This window comes from Capsicum annuum, chromosome 6 (assembly GCF_002878395.1).
Source record: "Capsicum annuum cultivar UCD-10X-F1 chromosome 6, UCD10Xv1.1, whole genome shotgun sequence".
NCBI lineage: Eukaryota > Viridiplantae > Streptophyta > Magnoliopsida > Solanales > Solanaceae > Capsicum > Capsicum annuum.
In genome coordinates this window covers 109,518,472-109,532,884 of record NC_061116.1, presented here as the reverse complement: position 1 = coordinate 109,532,884, position 14,413 = coordinate 109,518,472, and positions in this window count along the sequence as shown.

Genomic DNA, 14,413 nt, shown 5'->3' with positions numbered 1-14,413 from the left:
ATACTTCTTTCATGAGAAACATTATCCTAGTACTGAAACACACCCTAATAGGCTTATAGCTAACTCAAATTACATTAATTTTACTTCATTTCATATTCACGATATTATATTGAGTGTATATCATATTTTATAGCTTGTATTAGTAGGTTTTTAGCGATTATTACTAAACTATACATGTAAGAACCATCAGAAACATTGATGCCACGTATCTACAATATTTCTTTTTCTTCATCGATGGCTTTAGCCACAAAATATTAGCACTAAAATTTCCTATCAAAATCTTATGTTAAATAATGTTGAATCATGTTATAGCTCTATATTATTGTCCTAAGTAATGCTGAATCATGTTATAGCTCTATATTATTGTCCTACTTTAAATTGCTGCAATTTTCATAATTGAAATTTTTGTATACAAATTCGATATAATTTTTTTTGATTTCCCATCCGGTGTCTAGTGCCCGCATTAGAGCTCCGACTAATCTGGATCGTGTGTTGCAGGGCCCATTAAGGTGGCAACGCTCCCAACAGAGTTTTCTCCATATTCAGGTCGAACCCTCGACCTCTGGTTAAGGGTGAAGTAGCCCCATCCACTGCACTGCAACCCATGTTGATTATTTTTCTTTATGACTGACTCCTTGCTCTCTAATATTTAATGGTGTAACTGACAACAACAACAACAAGCTCAATGAAATTCCATAGTTGAGATTTTAAAAAGGTAGAGTGAAATCCATACATCCTAGAGTTCGAGAGATTATTTTCAAAAAACCTTCAAGATGGTGAAACTGACAAATTAAAAAAATTACTTGTTTTATGAAACAAAGTCCTGATGATCCGGTGTCTCTATTTTTTTTTATTTTTTTAAAAATATTTATCAATTTTGATATCATTTTCATCTTACACAATTTTTTTTTTCCTTAAAATCATAATTGTATATATGTCAATAAGAGTGTTTATCATGGATGCACTTTAGAACTGAGGTTTGTGTTTTAAAAATTGATGTCAATTGTTGTTGTATCAAGAAAAACAAATACGTATCACATACTTGAATCTTAGGACCCCAATAAAGAGATTGGTGAAGCGATTCGCAAGTATTATTTTTGCAAAATACACAAATATGTGGATCCATTCACAATCGTGTAAGGAAAGAAGAGAGAGAGTCTCTTCTATGTTTTGGCAACTGACACATCTTTACCGAGAAGTATATGACAGAGAAGCTAGTTACCCACCTATCATTCGAGTATGTTTCTGTCGGAGCATAACTTTTATCTGCTGACTTTGCCCATGTCAGGGATGAATGACTCAACCAGTTACCTCAGCAATGAAATTCCAAGCAAATGCAATACTATGTGAGGTTGGGAGTTGTACTAAGTAGGGTGCGCATACTTTGCTCACTTTTTATTTTCATGTACTAATGATTATTTATCGATAGGACTACTGAAAGGCCTCCAACTTACATAAGTACTGTGATTTATTTTATGAATTTAGATTTTATGCACTAATCGAATAAAAGAATATTTATACAACTAAATCTACACAATAAGTTAAGTTTTGTGATTTAAGTTTTGTGATTCAACCCTACATAAATAATCATAATGGCCCTACTTTTAAAATAATCAACCTTGAATACTAATGTTGGGTGCAATAGTACAACAGCTTAAATGTCATCACACTTAGCTAGCTCAATAACCATCTTTGTTGTTAAAAACTTGATAAAACCACAAAGATAAAAATACTTACAGTGTAAGAAAAATGTTGCAACTTCAATTGTTGGTATACCTTTTTCTTTTAGAGTTGTGACAATCTGTTTGAAGAACATTCTCGAGCATAATCAGCTTATTAATGAATTGAGAAATTAGATATTGATGATAAGGCCTAATTTGACCCTCGAGAGACAAATCTATAGATATATTACTAAAAGACAAGGATAAGTTTTAAGAATGCTGAATATATACCGATTTATGTGATTTAACCTAGATTGATAAAGACTTATACGTTCAGGATTATAAGTTATCATCATTAAAAAAAATCAGGAATCAACATATAGTATCATGCAACTACAACTTTGTCATCTAACTTTTTGTACAGCAGATAAATTTTGTGATCAACCCAACTTAACATAGGAACTTTTATGCCGCCTAAAGGGAATGATGAAGCGATCTGTAAGGATCTGCAGAACACACAAAATAGATGGATCTATTAACGATTATGTAACTGAAAGAGCTAGAGAGAAGGCAAGTACTCTAACAAAGTTTCACAATAGTCTTCTAATATTTCAATTCAATTTGATTAAATTAACCTAGAAAAATGAATAGCATAATTTGCAAGTACATAAAAATAATTTTCAGCTAAAACAGAGAAATCAGCAAAATAAAGGTTAATATTATGACAGTTGCAATACTCTTAGACTCCCACTAAATCTAAACTTGCCAAAAAGCGAGTTAGGGCTCAATTAGCTGGAATTTAAACAATGAGTGCTTTTGCATCCACCATCATTTAAGGAATTCACACATTAATGAAGAAGAAAGTGGTTATAATATCAATTGGGCGTTGTAGAACCCAAGGTTAGATCAAGAATAGAAGTTAATCAAAGTGAGTATTAAAAAATGAAAATCTTAAAAGGCCACTACATACAAATCTTATCTAGTGATGTAAGTGTGTAATATATCATCAATCTGAACATACTATGAAAATCAATAAAGAGCAAATGGTTATTAAATTAAGGAACCATGTGTTGAAAATGTCAGAATTGAAACATTGTTTGATAGCATAAATGAACTGCGATTCAAACCGAAAATACAGAATTTATTAAAAAGATTATTAGCTTTTGAAATTCAAAAGTTGTCCATAACCAAATTCCGCAAATCTGGCCTAGTGCTGTTTTCGTTAGAGCATCGACGTGTTTAGTTTTTGCATACATTCAGTGTAATTTAAACTTACTATAGTAGGTTGCTTGTGAATTTTATCAAGTTAAAGATTAATGAATATCATAGGAACTTCCTTGTAATTACTTTATAAATGATATGATCGTTTATAAATATTTTTAATACCGTCAATACATGAATTGAACAACATTCTTGTAAAACTCAACAAAACAAGGGAGTATGATCCTCTCATACCTTGCATAAATAGGACCTTGTCACATATTTTCATGAAAACATGTATAACAGTGTTTCTTTTCCAGCTTAAAATAAGAAAAGACCCTCTAAGAAGTGTGAGCGAAATATTTATCTTACCTTCCTCGATTGGGTGATGTTTAGATTCAGATGTATAACCTCAAAAATCTTGATGGTACTAATGATGGCACGAGTCCTTGTTGTTTGATATAATGTGATTGTCGTGCTCCTGCCACTGACTGCAATGGTTGTGTTCAATACAATAACGTTGTTAACACCCCCAGCTAGTTTCACAATTTCACATCTAGAAATACAATGTCACCATTTATTAGATGTCAATAACCCTCTGTCCTACATCTGTAATTGAAGGATCAATTTCTGCGAAGTGTACCCAGAAAGAATAGTTTTTGTTGGGATCAACGTCATCAAAATTTCTCACCAAAGGTCATAATTGAGCTCCAAAGCTGATTCCCGCCCAAGGGATCCCCATAATAGTCAACGCAAAATTTTGACTTCTGATATCAAAATTTGATCTTTTCTTTCTCACACAGTAGAGAAACAAGAGAGAGGGAGTAATAGCATAACTGTAAAGTAACAACACAAAGAAAAAAAGTACCTACGAGTTGATTATGCCATTGTTGGTCGGGTTTCATTTAGAGAAAATCTTTCAATTATTTATACATTCTTTGAAGACCTAAACCAAAGAGAAAGGAAAAAAACTAATATTGAGTGTATGTGATTTGCGTATTTTCCAAGTTAGAGAAGTTACTGGTAGAACATTTTTGGGTTCAATTTGAGAAGAGAATATCTCCTCGGACGTCTAGATTTTCAAATATTTTTTCACCATTGTTATAATACTGCTGCCCTTCTCTCTGCTTCTTGGTATCGTCTTCAATATTAAATGAACACGGCCTCGCACCGTTTATTTTTCTAAGTGCAACAACAAATATTAAATAAATTACTCATGTAACGGCAAAAACTTCACTGGTCAGACACTGGTCAGACATTTCTCGTATTCAGGGCCAGGAATACTTATAATTCATTCTCTGGAATTGATATTCTCCTGTCTTCAAACATATTCGAGATTGCACGTATCAACAATGTCACGCGGCTTACTGTTTTCATGTCTTCTTGTTCTAATTTGTATTATTAAGCCAAAATCATGAACTATATTTTAGCTCTTACTGAAACACACGTTATGATAACAAATAGTACATACCGATGATTATCAACCTGTAATGCACTATTACGTTAGAATAAATACAATGAGTCCGATCGATTTTAGAATTGGTCTTGAGTCGTAAGTTCCTCTTAGCTGTGCCTGTCCAACAACAAAATAAGATGCAAAAAGGCACAAAATATTTGATGGCTTATTCAATTGACGTTGACGATGACATCCTTAAAGTTAGCAAAAGACTTGATGCACTTGTAAGAAACATACTCGAAGCAAATTACTGATATCCAAAATAATTATAGCAAAAAGATTAAGGAAACATAAACATAACAGAAATTAACAACTTAAAAATCTTCATAAACTTCATGAGGGACACAAAATAAAAAAGAATTACTTATAAAAAATTGAATTTTGTGCATGCAGCGTGACGGCTAAATCCGATTATCAAAAAATTCAATGAGCCATCCCCGAGGTACAATTATACCTTGCTTTTAAACTGGGTTCTTTATAAGCCATGCAAGCTCACTTTGATTAGGCTCCAAGATTTTGCCTACGGAAGGGTTATAAACTTTTTTTTAAAGAGGAAGAGGAGTTTCGCAGGTAAATTTTAAATATGACCTAAATATAAATAGAGAATTTGAAATTAGAATAGTTTGTATGGAAGTAGAATATTTTAAATCTACAAGGACAGAAGCATTCATAAATCTAGAAGGACACAAACCTGAAAACAGACATTTTTTAATTTGGAAAAGTCCAGCACAAATTCTTTTTAAGATAAAATATATTAATTGGAGAAATAGTGAAAAGTCAATTTTGTCTATTTCAAGGAATTTTAATAAATGACAAAAAAATTCAAATTACTTTTTCAAGGGTCTTCACGCTTTTAATAGATTAAATATATATATATATATATATATATATATATATATATACTAGTTTAGGTGTACGCGCCTTGCGTGTGTACCTTACTTTATTGAGTTTAAACGTTACACTAAATAAAATATTTGTTTAAATAATAAAGATGAATATAATAATTAAATTCAACATCTTTTGGAGAATTTATTTAATTAAACCTAACCTTACCAAAAAAATTTCTCAAAGCTGATCGACATCCATCTACCACCTGTAAACTGCAACAAAATAATAAAACAATATGATGATAAAGACATCAAAACAATATAATTAAATCTGAACTTTACACAAAAATTTCCTCAAAGTCTTCCGACACTCATCTACCACCTGTAAACTATAACAAAATAATACGATAATAGAGATATCAAAATAATACAACTAAACTTTACCTTTACACAAAAAAAATCTCAAAAAAGAGATATAAAAATAATACAATTAAACTTAATTTTTACCTAAAACAATTCCTCAAAGCCATCTAAAACTTGAAAATTCATCTACGACTTGTAAACTACAGCAAAATAATATAATAGTGATAAAAAAGCTTCAATTTTGATGAAAATATTTTTTGTTTGAGCGAAAAAACTATAACAAAATAATACAATAGTGATCACAAAACTTCAGTTTTGATGAAAATAATTCTTATCTAAGCGAAAATTTTGACAATAAAAAAATAACTTAAATAAAAACAAAGAAGATATATACACACACATTGAATGAAGTTGAGGGTTAGAAAATTAAGCATCCATCAATCTAGACATGCAACCGAATCAAGTTAGATGAGCATCAGTCATATTTTCACAATAAGTAAACCAGTTTCTTCTCTAATTTAACGTGCATCTCAATATTTATAGAAGTATTTTCTTAATATAATCCTATTTTAGAAGTATTTTTTAATCCTATTTTAGGAGTATTTTTCGCTTAAAATTTTAGTAACTTATGTTAAGAGAGAGCAAATAATCTTTTATTTTATTTTAACGTCTTTATATTGATATAATTAGTTAGAATGATATTTATTTCACTTCTTATACAATTACAAATTCAAATTTTTCTTTGTAGTCTCAACTTTTTTTTGCTCCTTTTTCGTCAAGTTGAATTTTCCTAAATTCAAATGTTTTTCCAGTAGGTTTTTCTTATGGTAAAGCCCCTCCCCCTTCAAAATATGGTAATTCTTATTAAAATGTTAATTGATTCTCTTTTTATATATTTTAGGAGTCCCATATATTTTAGGAGTTTAGTTAATATACTAAAAATAATTAAATAATAAATTAAAAAAATAATGAAAAAATAGTTTTGTCTGAAGGAGAGTCTTTTAATGAAGGGCAAAAAGTTCAAATAACTTTTTTAAGGTCTTTACACTTTTAGTAATATATATTGTAAATTATAGATTATTGATTATTATTTATCATCTTCATTGAATCTCAATCAAAATAAATCTTAAGATTAGTATATGCTTTATATGTTGTATAAAAGTATGACGTGTCAGGTAATCTAAGAATTACCAATAACTAACTTCAGTTCCAAATTAGCTATAGATGATGTGAATCATATATTCATTATGTTACATTCTGACTTTTCATTTTACTATTCTGCCACAAATTATGACTTTCTAGAACTTTCTCTTCAAATATCATAGTTTTCTTTATGTTGCGATGTAATTTCCAATCCAACTAAGAAAAACTCATGTTAAATTTTGGTTTCTCATGCACATCCAAGTATATACATAGTCAACAAGTAATAAAGCCACAAGATCATTTATCATTCCATAGAGACTTGTTATCAACTATTATTTAAATTAATACTAATTAGTTATTCAACCAAAATTTTCATAAGTTTTATGACTGATTAAAATTATTGCTAAGAATTTTAAAGCGAACTAGATGTGATATGCCCGTGCTTGCATGGGCTCAAAAATATTGAATTTAAATGTCAGAGTAAACGCCATTTCACTTATTCAAATTAGAACAACTTACAAGTGGTAAAACATAAACTAAATGTAAAATCAATTAAAAATTTGAAATTGTACATCCAAAATATTTATTTTTATTTTATAAACAACGCATCGATTATAACATAAGATACTAATTGTGTCAGTATTTCTTGATTGCACTCGTGCTTCTAAAGAATCTTCATACCAGTGCACAATACTGACAGGTTGTTGAGCAACGCCACAAAGGGCACTTTTCTCCAGGGAAGGATCTTGGTATCCCACAATTGTTACGACCTTATGATCTCACTTGACCTTTTGAGGAAAATATTAAAACTATGAATTAATCATCACATGCCTTCACTATTTTATGAATTATCACAATAAAAAATAATGGACAAATAACATATCTATACAAAATAAGCACCCTATTTTAGAGCCGTCAATATGGGCCAAACCCATTGAGTTAGTCCGGCCCAACCCATAAATTGTTAGGGTTGGGCTACAATTTTTGCAGTCCATGTAGGAACAGGACTTTTTAGTCCGGCCTGTATAAGCGCGTTGGCTCGTGGGGCTTGAACAATATAGACTGGGCTGGCCCGTGAGCCAACCAAAAAATGATTAAAAAATAGAATAGAGTACTAAGAATAAAAAAAAGAGTCCAAACTCAAAGTCTAATTGAACCATCATAGATATTTAACTATTAAATATGTTTATAAAATATATAAATAATTAAAATATAAAATATTAAATTTTTTAAGGTAAATATGTTTGATGAATATGATGTGGTGATGTTGAATGACCTTGGGCATATTTATATGTCCAATCACCGATATTCACCTATATTTTGACTTGTTCTGAGAGCTAAAATGTGCTATTCTGATTGTAATTGAGCTTTAATTACGTTCCTTATCTAATGAACATGATTAGTTTTTGTAGGACTAAATTGTGATGGAATTAAATGTGGTTGGACGCATGAGCGAAAGTTAAATGGTGAAAGGAGCAATGAGGTCAATATGAAGATGAGGATACTGGAACTTGGCTTGAAAAGAAAAGAATGAAGCAAGAAAGAGAAAGAAGTTGAGACAACAAATCCAGTAGTCCGTCGTGATATCACCGCGATGCGGTGAATGGTAAATCTCCAAGAATTGAAATTCCAAAAGGTTATCGCGATACCACTGCGCCACGGTGAAGGAGAAAAGTGGAAAAAATAATTTCCAGTAGCTCACTACGATAGCATCGCGTCGCGGTGAGGGTCCAATCCACAATTGTCAAAATCTAGAATCTCACCGCGATTGTACTGCATCACGGTGAGTATAGCAGACCACGTCGCGGTGATAGACAAAAGTGGGAGAATTTGACCTAGCTATAAAAGGAACAATTCAAGTCAATTGAAATCACTTCGAAAAGCACAGTAACGACGGAAAAACACCAAAACCTCTCTTTTAGGGTTCTTAGAATTTCTTTAAACTTCTTTACTTCAAGATTAATTTTTGCTATGATTAATTATTTATTTTTGATATTGAATTCAAACAAGAGTGGCTAAACACCCTTGTTCTGGGGTTGAGGCCAAGAACATGATTACTCTTTGACATTCTTTATCGTAGTTATTGTTGGATTATCATCTGGGTTGTTCTTAATTTCTTGTGCTTGCTATTTTGATGAGTGACCACCATTAGAATAAATCTATATTTCTATGTGAATCCGAGAGGAGAATTGTAGGATAGAACAAAGAGATTAAGGATCAAGATTCTCATATATTTATAAAATAGAGGATTTGAATTAGCATTTAGGATATGGATATACCTAGAAGCCTTGTTTGGTTCAATTGTAGAAAGATAACCATATACATCTAAACGAATTATTGCATCCCCACTCAATGATGTAGTTGCAAAGTTAAAGTAGGTAGAAGATTAGAGGTCGTGAGACCATCATTGTGTTATAAACCCTGCGAATCAACAACCCGATAACCGACTAGATTGTGATAAAAATAGAGATTTGTAAGATTGTTAGAAATGCCTGAACCCTAAAATTCTCATCATTACTGTTTACAACCTCTGCCTTCTTTGCTATTGTCACAAATTGTTATTTCTTATTTATTTATATTTTTATTCAAAACCTTAAAATCACCTTGATACTTTACAACACTTAATACCTCCTTGTCTAAAACTAAAGTTGATTGAATTGCTAGTTACATAGTCCTCATGGTACGATATCCGACTGTCTAAGTCACGATATTACTTGTATGATTGAGTATACTAGCGTGTACGTTTGAACACAATATGTTTTTGGTGTCGTCACCGAGGACTAGTATAATTAGTAATTTGCTAAATTTTTGATTTTTGATAGTAAGTGTAACTGTTAACGACTTGATCTTAGTAGCTGACTTTTTGTAGGACTAGATGAATACAGGACTGGTGAGAGATAGAGAGTTGGTAGAGTCTTATTCGGAACCAGAATTGGTATTTTAATAGAGGCGAAGAGCTTAATATTCAATCCAGCAGGTTCAAATGTCTGAACATAGAGATCCTAATCTTGTTGATCCAAATAATCCAAATGCCAGACGTATTCCAGCTCCGGTTATTCCAGTTGCTCCTGCTCAAGCAGCTGCTAGACCTATTCATGAGGTGGCAATCCCACTCATGAACCATGCTACTAAGAGTATTCACAAGCCAAAGCCAGGTGGTCAATTTGAATTAAAGAAGAATATGGTGTAATTGCTGAATTTGGCTGGGCAATTTGCTGGATTTTCATATGAGGATCCACAACAACACATACAGACCTTTCTGGAAATAAGCGATACCTACATTAGGGGTGAATACTGATTATATCAGAATGAATCTCTTTCCTTTTTCTTTAATTGGGGAAGAAAAAAGGTGGTTACATGCTGAACTACCACTCTCAATTACTTCTTCAGAAGATCTAGCTCGGAAGTTCCTTATTCAATTCTTTCCATCAGAGAAGACTACACATTTGAGAAGTGAGATTCTGAGTTTTGATATGTGAGCAGATGCTAACACATTTGAGGCTTTTAACTCTAAATAATTGTGAAGTCTTAAGCAACTTTTGTTATTTTTGATTATTTTTATTGTTTTAATGCAGATGTAAGTGATCGAGGAGGAAACTAAAGAAAATAAGAACAAAATCAGTTAAAATCTGGTGCAAATCAGCTGAAGTATAGCTAACGACATCTTTAAAGCGCCGTCAGACATGTAAAAAGCTGTCATAATTGTGGTCAAGCTTAGACAGAAGCTGAAGAATTAAAGTGAAGTGTGATGACATTTTTGAAGCGCCGTCATAACTTTGACAAGGCGTCAAAATCACCGTCAACTCGAAGCAGAACATGATGATTTCCAATGAGGATGTGACGACATTTCTCACATGTCGTCACATATTTGACACGCTGTCAAATGTTGTCGTCAGGAGAAACAGAAGATGCTATTATACTGGAACCTTTGATGACATTTAGCAAAAGTCATCAGGTGTCTAACAAGCCATTAGAAATGGCTTCGTCTATTCTGAGAAAAAGTTGAAACTTGAGATTTGCTTCCATATATATCCTTTCTATTTAAGGCATAGTTTTTAGGTTTTATTATATCCAAGAACTTATAAAAGAGGGTCTTTAATTCTCTTAGGTGGGAGGACCTTGAACTTCACGTACTTGGTCACTTTTCTCTGTAGTTTTTGACTCTCTTAACGTAGAATTCAATTTTCAATCCTTTGATTTAGTTGTGGGAAATTCTTATTGTACTTGGAGGAGAATCAACTTTGGATTTCATCTTTTGTAAGTTTAATTGCTTTAAATTGTGAATTCAATCATTGTTATCTCTTTCTATCTTATGAGCAGCTAAAACTCCTTTAACCTGGATTATGGGATCTAGAGTTAGGTCATGATATTGTGTTAAATACTCAAGGTTTAATAGGTGTTAGGATTTCTTGGTAATTCTGAGATTATAATTTATGCCTATTGGTTGCAAATAATAGGCGTACTTACTTTGGTTTGCTTGAGAAAGAAATCATAAACAGTAGGAAGTGAATTATCAACAGGGACTCGGAAAGAGTTCGTTTAATAATTAGCACTGTAACAAGGTTGATTAACCTGAGGTAAAAATCTAGGCAGTGAGTTGCGATTCCTTAAGTCTGAGAGGATTAGGAAATTAGACGCTTAAATAGGTCGAGATACATTTGAGCATATCATCGATATAGATAGCTTGCCATCCTAACTACCGTGAGTATCTTGAGTTAATTTTAGCATCTATCATGTACCGTAAGACTTAGTGAACATAATCTTAGTTATCTCATAAAATCTTGGTTACAAACACTGAAAGTAAAGAGACCAACAATTACTTGTTAAACTCAAACCCCCATTTTACTTTCTTCTCGTGCCAGTTATTTGAATTTAACTTGTAACTTTAATTTCAAACTAATTCAATCGCCAATCACATCGTTCCCTGTGGATTCGACCCCGACTCCAAAGTTGGGTAAATATATTGACGATGACCACCTTGTACTAAATTGACGTGTAAGTTGAGCATTATAAAAAATAGCGCCATTGCCGGGGAACAATTTGGCTTATTAAGTTAGTTTTGAATTTTAGCTTACTTGCTTGAATTCAAACTTGTAAATATTTGTTTGGGATTTCCTTTGTTTCTTGTGTTAGGTAGATTTTATTTATTTTTATTTATTTCTTTCTTACTATGGCATCATGGAATGAATGTGAGTCTGATGGTTGGAAATCTTATCTGGATGATCTATGTCTATATTGTGATGGACCCCACTTTTAGAAAGATTATAGATATGCTGCCCGGAGAGAGATGTGTTTACTATCTCCATCCTACCGAGAGTATAATTGTTCTTTATATGGTGGTCAAGATGGACATTGAAGTGATTAACCAAATGCCCCCTCCCCTTATTACGCTAACCCAAGTTTTAGTTTTTCTTATGAGTATGACATGTTTTATGGTCAAGAAAAGGAAGAACAAAGCACTGGAAAAAGTGACATTGAAGCTATGCTTCAACTAATGTTGGATCGTATAGACATAATGAATGATACCATATGTGACATACGTCAAGACATTAGGGCATTTAACCAGGGAAGAGAAAGTATAGAAGAAATGGATATCTAGGTCAATCATCCTAAGCACTTTTCTATATTATGTTTAGATGATATGTTATCTATAGAATTATTTAAAATAATGAAAGAGTGTGAGGATGAAGAGAAAAAATTTGATATTGATGATGAGCTTGATGTTGAGAAACCCTCGGTGATTTCTCAACCAACCGAACTATTAATGAATGAAGATGCCAAGGATGAGGAAATGGTATTAGAGTCAAAAGAAGAAATCAAGCACAATCCTCGTGAAGACTCTAGTCTATTTCGGGGTAAAAATACTAATAGGGAAGTTATTCCAAAATATAGGGTTAGTCCTTATTCGAATCACTTTTCAACATTATGCTTAGTGGATGTGATGAAAGTTGAATCACCCAAGCAAATGATGAATTTTGAAAATGAGAAGGAAGATTCTTACATTTTGGAGTTTGTCCTTCCAAAAGGGTATACTACAACCCCAATATTGATGGCCAAGGAGCTTAAAGATCGATATCTATTTAGTGGATGTTTAAGATTCTCACCTTTTCCAAATGAGTCCATACAAAAGTTTGATGTAAAATTGGGCAAGCAGTTCAAGTCTTCGAAGTGGCGTGATAGAACATTCCTCATTATGCCCTCACATTTTCCCAATACACCCCGAAGTTGTATTGATCAAAAGTTGGGTCAACATTTCAAATCCTCTAAGTGGAGACATAAATAATTATCAACAAGGTATCTTGACGAAGTCTGAGTAGTCAAGATAACTGATTCATGTCGCGACACTAAATTAGGTGCTTCTTGGGAGGCAACCCAAGGTATTTTGTTGTTTGTATTCATGTTATGTGATTGACATCAAATCTTCACACCCATGGTACCATAGGTATGGTTCTAAATCTCTTGTTTTTGTTTGACGCATTGGGGACATTGCATGATGTTAAGTTGAGGGTGTATTAAGGCTACTTGTGGGTATTGATTTCCTCTTGGGGTTTTTGTTGCCGTGCCTTTTTTCCTCGGAGTCTTGTTCCTAGTAGAGCCGGCATATTTAGGCGTATTGTGTTTGTTTTGTGACGTGTTATGGTTAATTAAAGGAAAAATAAGTATCTAGGGCAGTTGATATATTTTTGTTGATCTCTCTTGGAATGACAAATACCTCTCCAACTGTCTATCTAATAACTGTGTGATGTGCATCTATAAGTAACTACTGTGAATCTTTTTATGGCATTAGTTCTAGGGACATGATAATCATTACTAATAATTGCATGAATCGGATAGATAGTAGCTTGTGATGTACCTTTATGGCATGTGTGTGAGAGGTCTAGCTCAAGTCCCTTTGTATGTTTAATCTAGAACTTGTCCAGTTAGTCTTGCCTTGGTTGAAAGATAGGGGTTAGGAAAGGATCATAGGCCGTTGTTGATATTAGTCTACTTTTAGCCTAAATTACCTACCCTGTGTGCATGATATCTCCCTTGATCCCTCTTTTGAGACTGAATAGATTAATTCTTTTTATGTCGCCTGTCACCTTCCCATTTAACTCAGAATGAACCTATTTTGGCCCTGGTCCTCCTTGGATACTGTGCACCTTGACTTAGGCAAATAACCTAAGTTGAGGGTGGCTATCATAGGGGTGCATGATGTGAAATGTGTATGAAGAGAGGTTGAATAAAAAGAAAAGATTTAAATAATGAATGCTGTTGAAAAAGAATAAGAAAAGAAAAAGACTATGAAAAGAAAGAACGAAGTGTTAAAAAAAAATAGCACTCATCCAGAATATGTGTGATCAAGAATGAATGAAAAATAGAAAAAGGCTAAGAGGTGGGACCCCAAAAGAGTAGTGTAGTATCAAGGAGGCTTAGTCACTTTAAATATCCATTAACACCATTCCAGCCCCAAGCGTACATTACAAGCCGAAGAAAAAGACCTATAGTGATCCTAACTCAACTGTCTGAAAGCCTTGGTAATGAAAATAAGGGAAAGCATATGGTATTTGACATATATTGATTGGTATTTCTTTCTGAGAGTGAGTGTCTCTTGACCGTCCCTGCATTGACATGCTTGTTTTCATACATGAGTTAGGAGGGACTTCTTTGTTGTAAGGGAACACAGGTTCTATCACTAGCTGCCTACTTGTTTGGGTAGTGTAACTTGTATATATGCATGGTTGTTGTTTCTAACTTGATGCCAAATCCTGATTCCTTCGTGT